Source organism: Heterocephalus glaber, unplaced genomic scaffold, assembly GCF_053883595.1.
Source record: "Heterocephalus glaber isolate CG9 unplaced genomic scaffold, H.glaber_assembly_v1.0 deba00000546, whole genome shotgun sequence".
Lineage (NCBI taxonomy): Eukaryota > Metazoa > Chordata > Mammalia > Rodentia > Bathyergidae > Heterocephalus > Heterocephalus glaber.
In genome coordinates this window covers 34,320,304-34,334,500 of record NW_028258147.1, presented here as the reverse complement: position 1 = coordinate 34,334,500, position 14,197 = coordinate 34,320,304, and the positions used below count along the sequence as shown (strand labels likewise).

Below are 14,197 nucleotides of genomic sequence, written 5' to 3'. Positions count from 1 at the left end.
TGGAGTGATGTATTTCAAGCCCTAAAGGAAAACAGCCTCCAACCCAGATTGATGTACCCTGCAAAACTATCTTTCAAAATTGATGGAGAAATAAGATACTTTCATGATAAAGAGCACCTCAGGGACTTCATGAATACCAAACCGGCACTCCAGAAAATTTTAGACAATACCCTAGGAAAAGACAATGAGGATCACAACCCCAGGAAACCCAGCAGAATGAATCCATTGGGTGTGACAAATTAAACGCAAAGGGGGAGAATCCAACAAAAAGAAAAAGTCATGACAAGGCTTTTAAAACTTTTGACTTCATCTCCCTAATGAGTGTACAATTCAATCTTATTATTGTACTGATTAGTATTTTTCTGATTCTAGAGTTGCACACCATTCCTTGTGCTATACTGGCTATTTATCATCTTCTTATGTCTACATTTTAATTGGGTTGTCTATTAATGAGCTCTAAGAATTCTTTATATATTCTGCTCATAGGTTATATGCATTTATATATGGTCTGTTTAAGTACTACTTTTCATTTTAATGATGTCATTTAAAGTTCTAAATTTTGATGGAATCTCATTTATCAATTTTTTTGTTTTATAAATCATGTTTTTTGTATCCTAGGTAGTTCTTGCCTACCCTGAATTCATAAATATTTTTCCTTATAATTTCTTCTTAAAGTTTCATACTTTTAGGCTTTCATATTTAGGTTCATAGATCCCTTCAAGTTATTTTCATGTATGGAAAAACAGGGTTGAGGTTAATTTTTTATATACAGATAGCAGGTGTTCTAGTGCCATTTGCTGAAGACACTATCTCTTCCTTGGCTCTTGAACTGAGTTTATATTCTATAAAATGCTAATGTTAAATAATCTTTCAAAACTCAGTGGACCATATACGTGTGGTTCTATTTCTAGATTCTCTATTTTATTCCAATGATCTATATGTCTTTCCTTACACCAACACTGCCTTCATTACTGTAGCTTTAGAAGAAGTCTTAAAATTGAGTGCTAAACGTCTTCCAACACTGCTTTTGTTTTTGTTTTTGTTTTTGGCTTTTCTGGGTCCTTTGTACTCCTACATAACCTTTAAATTTCAATATCCAGTTCTTCACTTATAGCAAGTATACACAGACCTGAATTTTTATATATACCTTGTGTATTCCAATTCTGCTAAATTCAAGTACAAGTTCTAGGGGCTCCTAGAGATTTCTTAGTATTTTCTCTGTAGATGATCATTTCATCTACATATAAAGATTTTGCTTCTGCCGTGCCAATCCTATCCTAGTTGTGTCATTTTATTGCCAGACTATTTTGGTGGGGACTAGGTTTCAAAGTTTAATGGACAGATAAAAAGTAAGCATATCTGGTGTTCCCCACCTTAAGGAGAAAGCATTGTATCTTCTCCATTCATACAAGGCATTCTCGCTGGAAGCATGGAGTACATGTCTTTAATCTGTTGAGAAGTTTCTGTTCTACTTCTGGTCTCCTGATAGCTTTTACCATGAACAGCTGTAGAATTTGGTCCAGTACTTTTTCTCCAACTAGTGACAGGATCATATGGCTTTTTCCTTTCTTCTGTTAAAATGATGACTCTTGGGGGTGGATCTTCCAATGCTGAACCAACACTGCCATCCCTATAACAAAACCACTTTCTACATACTGCCAGATCTGACTTCTAAGAGTTTGTTTTGTTAAACACATTTCTATCTATGTTCATACTTTTTCTTCTATTATCTTTATCCAGTCTTAGGATTAGCACAATGTTGAGTTCCTAAAATGAGGGGAGAAGTGTTCCTTCTTTTTTCTGCTTTAATTGTTTGATATAATTTATCAGTTAAAATGTATATGAGCCTGCTGTTGTCATATAGGTAGGTTTTCAAGCCAGGAATATACTTTCTTTAATAGGTGCTATTCAAATTTTATATTTCCTCCAGAGTTAGTTTCATTAATTTGTCTTCTAAGTTACTTCTTAGAAGTTGTCAAATTTATTTCAAAAAAGATTTTTATGCTTTCTATATCCTTTTAAATTCTGTAAAATCCATGGTAATGGCTCCTAGATCTTAATATTGTAATTTAAAAAATGTATAACTGATATTGTGTAACAGGAAGAAAAGGTCTAAAAGAGCAGGGGAATTGAGAGGGGTAGGGGAAGGGAAAAAAGCGAAAGGAAAAAATATGAGAAGAGGCATAAAATGGAAACAAGGTCTTTGCAAATAGGGAAGGGTGGAGGGGATGAAGGGAGGGCAAGGGAAGGGGAAAAAAAATAAGAACCAAGAGACTCATGTAATGGTACAAGATCCCAATGATGAATGTAACTGTATTGTATACCTAAAATGTACCAATAAAGTTAATGGGGGAAAAAAAAAACTTGACAAGACATATGAGGTAACTCTTTTCAGATGTCAGGAAACATGCAATCACTGACAGAAGAGAAACAAACAAGGTAAACCCAGAAGTACTTGACAAACTTTGGTATCTGGGGCTGAGAAAACAAAAATTTGCATTCAGAGGCACTGAGGCAGCTGTAATTCAGAGGACATGATACTGGAGAGAAAAAGGTTGTGTGATCTGCTTGTACAAATACATAATTCTAAGTCGAGAAAATTGCTATGAGTGGAGGGCCAGAAATCTGTATTGGGGTCTCTGAGTCTTTGGATTGAATACTGTGTAATAAATGTATATATAAAGCAAGACTCCACAAAGCCAAGGGAAAAAACTATCAGAGCTCCCACATGACTTGAAATGTTCAAGTTTCAATCTGCCAAAGTAGAGACCATGCTAAACACCCTGAACGTTCAACAAATCCCATGTTTCCCCAAAAATAAGACCTAGCTAGAAAATAATCAGCCTTGAAAACTAGAGATCAAAAATGCCAGCCCCAATCAGCCTATCCTGGCCTTACAGGCAAGAAAATAGTGATGGCAGGTAAGACAAGGATAGGCTGACTGGGGCTGGCATTTTTTATCTCTAGTTTTCAAGGCTGATTATTTTCCAGCTAGGTCTTATTTTCAGGAAAAGAGGGTAGGAACACCATACCTTGGGGGGAAGGGTCTACCCTAGACCAAGTAAAGTTATTCTGCACCCGCCCTAACAAAAATTAAAAACAAGCTCCTTTTTTATTGATTAACATCAAATTCATACCTGTTTTGCCAAGCATACAATGTAGGCCCCTTAGAGCAAGGTATTAATTATGCTGCTTCTTATTAAGTCATCCCCAATGTGTGTTTATGCCTCACTAGATTAGACCATCTTACTCTAGATCTACTAGCAAAAATCTTAAGTGATCAAGAAGTAAATAGGTTGGAAAATGTATGCAAACTCCTTGATTTTTCTTACTTGGTATTTTTTCAAAACCAAATCCAAAGGTATGGTTTGCAAATTCACTACAGTCTTACAAAGAGATCAATGATCAATTAATGGACTTTATTAAACAATCTTGAAATTTATTTCAGTATTTTCATTTATCCCTCAAACATTCACCAATAGTACACCTAAACTCCTTTTTCCTAATTATACTAATATTTAAGGTGCTTGTGCTGATCTTTTTTACATGCATCATCTGACCTCAACAACCCTATGAAGTGAGATTAATAGTACTCCTCTTCACAGATGACCAAGCAGAGATTGGAGCAGTTGAGTTGAGTGTGCTAAACGTCACACAGGTCCTAAAAGATGGAAGAAGGCTTCCAACCCCTATCTGTAGGATCCCAAAGCCAGACACTTCCTTAGAACATTCCACCAATTCCCTATGCTGAGACTGAACATACTCTCAGACAATCTCAGAATCAATTCCCACAAAAACGTCCCACAATTACATAGTAATCAGATAGGTAAGTAAATGCCAGACTTATGCTTTTTGCCTGATTCCTTCACATCTCAGGCAGCTGGTTTCCTAAATTGCATGCATTTTTGTTTTGTTCTGGCATGGGTAGGGATAGAGTATCATTTTTAAATTATGAGGCCTAAAAATCTTTATTGTGGCATTTTTATCAAAAATGGAAATTTCCAAAAGAAGCCAAATACTTTGATACTTTGATATGGCTCAAAACTCTCATCTATAATTTACCCTATACAAAATCTTCCCTATTGGTTTAACTAATCCTTTAAAGATGCTACAGACATTCTTAAATGTTTAGATTTTCATGAAAGACCTGACTCCAACAAAAACTCAGTATAACTTTTCACAAATCAGTTTCTTTTTTTTTTTTTTTTTTGATACCGGGGATAGAACTCGAGTCCTTGCGCTTGAGCAGCAGGCGGCGAAACCACTGAGCTAAATCCCCGGCCCCACAAATCAGTTTCTTTATCTATAAAAGGATCTTGAACTACATTGGCATTTCCTGAATTATAGACCACAGAACATCAGTCCTAAGAGATATTGCCTTCAGAAAAGAAGTTACAAGGCAAATAAGTAGAAAGAAAGCTATAAACCACAGCCTACATTGAGAGAATGATAGTCCACTAACAATGGGTAATTTGTAAGTATACTGAGGCCCCAGAAAAGTCCTGCAAACCTGGGAGTGATGCATACCTGGTATTCCAGCACTCCGGAAGCTAAGGCAGAAGTATCACTGCAAGTTCAAGGCCAGCCTGGACTACAAAGTGAGACCCTGTCTCAAAACAAAATAAAAGTCTTGCAATAATCTGTTTAATTTTAATTTCAATTTTTCTAAATTTATTTGACCATAAAATCCATATCCCTGAAAAAAATGCCTATAAACATCCCATGAAAATAGTACTCATTCACTCCCTCAAAAGCACTGTTCATTGATCATCCACCATGTCCCAGACATTGTTCTGCATATAGAAGATATAACAGTAAACAAAATAAATATTGAATCTGTGCTCTCAGAGCATGGAGTTTAGTTGGGAATATAGACAATAAATAAGTGACAAATAGAATTTCAAGTCAAGAAAAGTGCTCTGAAGGAAATGAATAGGTTTTTTAAATATAAAATAATGAAGACAAGGACACATTTAGGTAGGATATTGAGAAAAGGCCTTTCTAATAATATATCAAAATACAGTATCTTAAATGATATTAATATAATTTATGAGATACTAGTATAATTAGTATCATTTAAGATGATATTTGAAGAATGAGAAGGGATCTGCCTGTGAAGAACAAGGAAAGACATTCCAGATAAAATACCAACATCTATGAACACCACAGAATTTAAAGTTGCTCAACAAGTTCAGAGAATTGAAAGGCCAGTGAAGCAGAAGAAAAAGGGTGATTCTAAGGTACTGGAGAAATTAGCAGGGGCCAGATCAGGCAGGGCTTCTAGATCACAGAAAGGGGCTTGAGTTATACTCTAAGTACAATGAAAATGAGTTTAAATTAAGAAGGGACCTGATAGAAGGTGTTTTTTAAAAGGCAATTCTCACTGTCCTGTGAATACAGAAGAACAAGAAGCTGTATTGGTTTTTTATTGCTGCTGTAATAAATGACCACAGATTTAGTGACCTAAATAATGCCACTGGAGAATCATACAGTTTTGTAAGTTTGCTTTCTGATGTGCATCTCACTAGGCTAAAAGCAAGGTATTAACCGAGCTGTGTTCCTTTCTGGAGTCTCTAGAGGAGAATCCATTACCTCGATCCTTTGGGTTGTTGGCAGAATTCCATTCTTTGTGGTTGTAGAGCTGAGGTCCCAGTCCTATCTCAGTCCATTTTGTGCTGCTGTAATAGAAAACCTGAGGCTAGGTAATTTATAATGAACACAGATCATTTCTTAGCGTTCTAGAGGATAGAAAGTCCAAGGTCAAGGGCCTTCTTACTGTATCATATCATAGCCTAAAGTGGAAGAATAAGAGAGCAGGCATTCAGGGAAGGGGGTCAAACTCAACCATTTATCAAATCCAAACTCCCTCAATAGCTAAGCTACTCCCAAATAAACAGTGTTAATCCATGAATGAGGGCAGATGGCTCATGATCTAATCACCCCTTAACAATCAGCACTGTTGTATTGGGGACTGCGTTTCCAACACATGAACCTGAGAGAGCACATGCAAATGACAGAACCTGCTGCCTATAAACTGAGTACTATCCTCAGCTTCTAGCAACCACTCCTTTTCTTTGGATTATGCCCTTCCTCCTCTGTCTCCAAAGTCAGCAACAGCGCACTGAGTCATTTCCATGCTTCAAAATTCTTCTTTCATCAATGTGACTTAGCCAAAAATTGTTCTTTGCTTTGAAGGATGCATGTGATTAGATCAGGCCCACCTAAATAATCCAGAATAATCTCACCAATTGAAGGCCCATACCCTTAACCATATAGGCAAATTTCAGGGATTAGAAGCTAAATGAGGAGTTCGAAGCTAAGGAGAGAAACATCATTCTGTCTGCCACAAAAGCTGTAGGAGCCATTCCAAGCGAGAGATGAGGGAAATTAGACCAGAATGATGGCAGCAGGAAAAGGTAGATTAAAGGCATATTTAAGGCAATAAACTGTGTGGTTTGTATGGGTAGAGGAATAGGTCCAAGAGGAGGAAATTACTGATTTCTAAATTCCTGGCACATCACACTTATCAGCTGAGTGTCAGGTATGCCTTTCATAAATAAAGAAGGCTAGAAATAAGACCACTTATAATGGAAAATCAAAAGTATTGTTTTCTATGAAACATATCTGGAGAAGCATATATCACCTCTGAAATCCTTTTAAGAAGTGCCTAAAAATTATCTCTTCTTTTCATAGGTCATAGTGCCTGAATTTTTATAATTATCTATTCCTATTATCTCAAGAAATACAATATATTTGTTATGGTTTATATGTTGATCCCCCATACACCCATACACACAAAGCTTCATGCACTCACAGGTGGAGCTTTGGGAAGTGACTGGATCTTGGGTGTGTGATACTTACCACTGGATTAGTCCACTGATGAGTCTATAGCTGGGTGTGAGGTAGGAATGGCCTGGGAGATTATATCTCTCCTCTTCCCTTGATTCTTCTCTGTTTCCTGCCTGCTTCCCCCATGAGCTCTTTCTCCTTCATGATGGCCCTCTGCTACACAGCCCTGCCTTGGAGCCAGCTGATCATGAACTAAAACCTTTACAAACTGTAAGCCAAAATAAACCTCTCCTCTTTTAACTTATGGGTGTCAGATATTTTGTTCCAGCTAGGAGAAAGTAACTAAAACAATATTCAAGGATAATTTGTTATCCTTGGGGTGGAGAGAAGTTTGTTGTTAACTATTACTAAATTTTAAAAAATTACCCCAAAGGTTATCATCTTAAAAACAACAATTTATGTGGGTCCAAAGCTGGACATAGATTAGCTGGCTCCTCTGCTTCATGATCCCTCTAAAACTACAATCAAGCTATTGTTAAGGACCTTCAAATAAAGGCTCAGCTGTAAAAGAATCTAAGCCAAAGTCATTTATATGGTTATTGGAAGAATTGAGTTTCTTGAGTGTTGTGCTGAGGCCCTCAGTTACTCACTGGCTGTTGGGCAGAAGCCATCCTCAGTTCTTTGCCATGTGGCAAAGAACCATGGCAGTTTACTTCATCAAAACTAGCAGGATTGATATAGTCTGCAGGATGTAACAATCTTTTTATAACTTGCTCGTGGAAATGGCATCCCTTAAACAATGCTATGTTCTATGGGTTAGAGGCAAGTTATTAGTAAGAAGAAATTACACAAGGATCATAAATTCCAGGAAGCAGAGATCTTTGGAGCCATCATAGAGCATTACAGAGACTGAAGACCACATTAGGGAATGAGGAAGCAAAAGAAGTAGAAGAAGAGAAGGAGAAGAAAAGGAGGAAGTGGAAAGGAAAAGTAAGAAAGATGACCTTCACCTTCTCAAGTTTCAGTGCCCTAAAATAGTGTTCCTCCGTCAGTATTTACAGGAAAGTGACTAGGAAACCAGTCATCAGACTCAAAAGGATGCCCTGAGAAGGACTGCAAGCCAATTTAGAAGTAACTTCTGTAGTTTATAATAGAAAAAGAATGAATGTTAGGACAAGTTATTTTAAATATTTTAATTCAAAACTAAAAAGACCAAATTTTAGTATAATGGGAACAAAAATACGAGATAAAAAGAACAAAAATATTTTGGAAAACACATTAATCAGTTTCAGCAAAATTAAGGAAAAATTTACTAAGCAATTGCTAATGGAAATATCTCAAAGAGTAAAATGCTTCCAAAGTCCACCATCTTGTATATTATCTCACATATTGATTAGAAAAGAAAAAGCAGAAATATGGGCAAGGATCATTCCTCTGTTCTCAAAAACCATCTGTGACTCTGACCGTGGTCTTCCTCTTTTCCTTTCCTTTCCATTTCTTTGGCATAAGATTATTTGAACATTGCTCTCATGAACTAAAAGCCTTGTAATTTCAGTTTTGAAAAATTAATAAAAGTAAGCAACTATAATAATATCAATATAGGTTCCATTAATTATAGCAAATATGACACACCAATATGCTAATAAGTGGGCAAACTGCATACAGAGTATATGAGAATTCTCTGTGGTGTCCTCAAATGATTTTTCTAAAACTGTTCTAAAAATTATGTTTATATATTTTCTAAAAGTAAATCAGCACATTTAAAAGATTATACATGACCAAGTGGGATTTATACCTGGTATAAAAGGGTGGTTTAACATATGCAAATCAATCACTGTCATATATCCTGACAGAATGAAAGATAAAAGCCACATGATTATTTTAATTGATGCATTAAAAATGCATTAAACAAACTGCATTTAACAAGGCTCAGCATCCTTTCTTGACGAAAACAGTTTCCGAAAAGATGAAAAGTTTCTCAGCTGAAAAACCAACAACTAACATCATAATCAATAAAGAAGAACTGAAGGTTTTTCAATCATGATCTACTACAAGGCAGGGATGCCCACTCTCAACACTTCTATTTAACCTAGCATTAGACTACTAGCAAGAGCAATAATATCTGAAATGGAAATAGAAGACATTCAAATGGAAAAGGAGAGTTGAAATTACCTCCCATTTGCAAATGACACACTATTCTTTGTAAAAAAAAAAAAAAAAAAAAAAACTACAAAGCTTCCACTAAAAAACTGTTTGAACACATAAATTCAGTAAAGTAGCAGATTACAAAATCAATATGCAAAACCAGTAACATTTATACATAAATAACAACATACCTGGAAGAGAAATCAGGGACACAATCCCATTTACAATAAAAATTTTAAATACCTAGGAATAAAGTTAACTAAAGAAGTAAAGTTGAAAACCTCACACTTCCAGGTTTTAAATTATATTGCAAAACTACAGTAATCAAAACAGTATGAAACTGGTTTTAAAAAAAAAAAAACAGAAACAGAGCAGTAAAACAGAATAGAGACCCCAGCAATAAATTCAAACATAGATGATTAGCTGATTTTCATCAAAACAGCCAGATGACATAATGGAGAAAAGATAGTCTCTTTAATTGCTGGAAAAATTGGATTTCCATATGCAAAATACAGAAATTGGACCTTTATCTTACACCATATACAAAAATCAACTCAAAATAGATAAAAGACCTAAATGTAAAACCTGCAACATTAATCTCCCAAAGAAGAAAAAAAAACAAACAGGAAAAAAACCTCTTTCATATTGGCCTTGGAAAACACACTAAAAGCTCACGTACAAAAGCAAAAATAAATAAATAGGACTGCATAAAACTAAAAGCCTTCACACAGCAAAGGAGACTATCAAAAACTAAAAGTTCACATACAGATTAGGAAAAAAATATTTACAAACTATATATCTGGTAAGAGGTTAATATCCAAAATTTATAAAGAACTCTTACATTTTAATACCAAAAAAAGACTTAAAAATGAATAAAGGGTGTTATCAGATATTTCTCCAAAGAAGATATAAAAATGGCCTACAGACATGAAAATGTGCTCAACATCTCTAATTATTAAGGAACTACAAATGAAAGCTACTATGAGATATCAGCATACACCCATTAAGATGAGAATTATCAAACACACAAAAAACAAAAAGTGTTGCAAGAGTATAGGGAAGAGTGAGCCCCAGGACACCATAGATAGAAATGTAGATTGATGCAGACACTGTGGAAAACAGTGTGGTGGCTCCTAAATAAATTAAACATAGAACTATCATATGATTCTCTTCTGGGTAAGTAGACAAAAGAGATGATATTTTAACACCTATGTTCACTAGACACAATAGCTGATATAGAAACAATTTAAGTGCCCATTAAAAGAAAAAAATGGGTAAAGAAAATGAGCTCCTTTAAAAAGACAGAGCTTCTGCAATTTACCATACATAGATGGTCCTGGAAGACATTATGCTAAGCAAAATAAGCCAGGCACAGAAAGAAATATGTGGTATAATCTCTCTTATATGTGCAATTTAAAAGAAAAAATTAAATATACAGATATGGGAAATATAACAGTGTTACCATGGGTTATGGGTGGGATGAAATGGGGAGATGCAAATCTAGAATGGACAAGAAATTTGATGTACAACATGAGAACTATATTTGATAAAATCACATTGTACTGAATATTTTTGTGAAATAAATATATATAGCTGCCTTGTCACAAAAGAGCAACTGTGTGAAATTATAGATATGGTAGTCAGCTTTCCTATTCCTGGACACAATATCAACTCCCACAGCTTAAAAGAGGAGAGGTTTGATTTGGCTCAGGAGATTCACTCACAGTTGGCTGGCTCCAAGGCAGAAATATCATAGCACAAGGGCATGGCAAAGCAAAAATGCTTAGTTCATGGCAGCTGAAAAACAGAGCAGGTTAACATTACCAAGAGAAAAGAATGAGGGGCCAGACATAAACTCCAAGGCCATGTCTCCATGACCCATCAGGACACTTCTAGAAGTATGTTTTAACAATGCTCAAGTCAACTTTATCTAAAATAGACCACACACTACCCCATAAAGCATGCTTAAGTAAATGCAAAAGAATCAAAATTATCCCATGCATATTACCAAATCAGTGCAATGGATTAGAAATCAATAGTAAAGAAAACACAGAATCTATGCAAACACAGCGAACTTAAACAATACCCTCCTGATTAATCAATGGGTCACAGATTAAATTAAAGACATTAGACAGTTCCTACAATCAAATGATAATGCCAATACATCATACTGGAATTTATGGGACACAATGAAAGCAGTCCTAAGAAGGAAATTTATAGTGGTAAATTCCCACATTAGAAAAATATATCTAGCTCAAATAAATATCCTAGATGCACTTCAAGGTCCTTCAAGAGCAATCTAAACCCAAAGCTAATTCAAGGAAAGAAATTATAAAGATCAGAGCAGAAATTAATAAAATTGAGACTAAAAAACAATGCAAAGAATCAATTAATCAAAGAGTTGGTTCTTTGAAAGCATAAACAAAATAGACAGACTGTTGGCCAATCTTACCAAAGGAAAGAAAAGATCCACATCCATCCAATTAGAAATGAAAAAGGGGAAATCACAATCATTCTGCCAAAATCCAGAAGATCACTGGTAACTACTTTGAGAACCTGTACTCTAAGAAAATGAAAAATTCAGAAGAAATAGATAGATTCTTGGATACATATGAACTACCAAAGCAAGACATAAAAATCCTGAATAGTCCAATATCAGGCAGTGAGATTGAAGAAGTAAATTTTTTAAAAACTACCAATGAAAAAAGGCCTGCCAAATTCTATAAGAACTTTAGAGAAGAACTAACATCAATGCTCCTCAAACTCTTTAATGAAATCAAAAGGGAAGCAGTACTCCCAGAGTCATTCCTGGAAGCAAGACTTACCTGATTCCAAAACCAGAAATGGATCCAGCCAGAAAAGAGAACTACAGGCCAATCTCTTTGATGAACATAAATGCAAAATTCCTCAATACTATACTGGCAAATAGAATACAATAAATCATCAAAAATATCATACATTACAACCGAGTAGGATTCATTCCACAGAAGGAGGGATGGTTCAACACACTCAAATCAATACATGTAATAATACACCATGTAAAGAGAAGCAAGGACAAATCACACAATTATCACAAAGACACAGGAAAAATATTTGAAACATGAAGAAAAGACACAGAAGGTCTTTATCTCAATCTGATAAGAGCTATCTATGACAAACCAATGGCCAACATCATACTAAATGGAGAGAAGCTGAAAGCTTTCCCTCTAAAATCAGGAACAAGGATGTCCATTATCACCACTCCTGTTCAACATAGTTCTCAAAATATTAGCCAGACCAATTAGACAAGAAAAAAAGGGATGTGGATAGCAAAGGAAGAAGTTAAATTATCATTATTTGCATACGACATGCTCCTTTATATAGAAGACCACAAAAACTCCACCAAAAGACTCCTAGAATTAATAACTGAATTCAGTATCATAGCAGGATACAAAGTCAACACTCAAAAATCAATAGCATGCTTGTACACCAATAATAAGCTTACCCAAAGAGAAATTAGAGAAACAATATGTTTCACAGTAGCATCATGAGAAATGAAATACTTGGGAATTAGCCTAACCAAGTAAGTGAATGACCACTACAATGAAAATTATGGTATGCTGAAAAAGAAGTTGGAAGAGGACAGCAAAACATGGAAGAATCACCCTGTTCCTGAATAGGCACAATCAATATAATCAAAATGGCAATACTCCCAAAACTGTTACACAGACTTAATGCAATCTCAATCAAAATGCCAAGAGCATTCCTCACAAAACTAGAGAAAACAATCCTAAAATTCATACAGAACCAGAAGAGACTTAGACTAGCAAAAGCAATTCTGGGCAATAAGGCCAAGGCAGGGGGCATCACAATACTGGACTTCAAGTTATACTACAAAGCTACAGTGGTAAAAAAAATAGCATGGTATTGGCAAAAGGAAAAAAAAACAGACTTGTGGATCAATGGAACAGAGGATACAGAAACAACCCTAGGCACATTCAGCTACCTCATCTTTGACAAAAGGGCCAAATACTTTCAGTGGTGGAAAGATAGCCCTCTTTCACTATTGGTTCTGGGAAAACTGGCTTTCCACATGCCAAATATTGAACCTAGACCCTTATCTCTCACAATGCACTAAACTAAAATCAAAATGGATCACAGATCTAAATACTAAGACAGATACACTTAATCTGCTGGAAGACAAAATAGGTAAAACTCTTGAAGAAATAGGTGTAGGCAAAGGCTTCTTGAACAGAACCCCAATAGCACAAGAAATAAACCAACAGTCACCAAATGGCATCACAACAAATCAAAGAGCTTCTGCATAGCAAAGGAAACTGCCAACAGAGTAAGGGACAATCTACAGAATGGGAAAAAAAACTGCCAGCTTCTCCTTAGACAAAAGACTAATGTCTAGATCGACAAAGAACTCAAATAAATTAGACCCCCAAATTTAAAGACCCAGCCAAAAAACAGGCATCTGAAATAATAGACACTTCTCAAATGAAGAAGTACAAATGGCCAATAAACACATGAAAAAATGTTCAACATCACTGGCCATTCAATAATGCAAATTAAAACAACACAGATTACATCTCATGCTAGAAAGAATGGTAACATCAAGAAATCAAACAATAAGGTGCCTGTCACACACCTGTCATCCCAGCACTCAGGAGGTCAAGGCAGGAGGATCGCTATGAGTTTAAGGCCAACCTGAACTATATAGGGAGACCCTGTCTCAAAAACCCCACCAAAAAAACCAAATCAAGCAATAACAAATCCTAGAGTCATTGTGGGGAAAAAGGAACCCATCTTCATTGTTGGTGGGAGTGTAAACTGGTACAGCCAATATACAAATTAGTATGAAAGTCCTCAAAAAACTAAAAATAGAAATTCCATTTGGCCCAGCTATTCCCCTTCTAGGTATCTTCCTGAAAGAGTTAAAAACATCATACCACAGCATATTCATGTTTATAGCAGCATAATTCATAAAAAATAAATCTTGGAAGTGACCTATATGTCCATCAACAGATGAACAGAGCCAGGGATTTAGCTCAGTGGTTCTGCCGCCTGCCTCGAAAGTGCAAGGACCCGAGTTCAATCCCTGGTACCAAAAAAAAAAAAAGCAAACAGATGAATAGATAAAGAAAATATAGTATTTCTACACAGTGGAGTACTACTCTGTCATAAAGAAAGATAAACTGTAGTTATTTGTAGAAAAATGGGTGCACCTTGAGACTATAATGTTAAGTGAAGTAAATCAGAAGCTTAAATATCACATGGT

At 35.5% G+C, this 14,197-nt stretch overlaps 1 protein-coding gene across 1 annotated transcript in view; it reads right to left on the bottom strand.

The window, feature by feature from the left end:
• Positions 1–14,197, bottom strand: part of Mterf1 (mitochondrial transcription termination factor 1) — a 136,161-nt gene that overhangs the window by 55,221 nt on the left and 66,743 nt on the right. Inside the window, exon 2 of the mRNA XM_087204726.1 lies at positions 1–14,197. This exon is cut by the window's left edge and continues 55,221 nt beyond it; it is cut by the window's right edge and continues 32,973 nt beyond it. The gene's annotated coding sequence lies outside the window, so the exon portion shown is untranslated.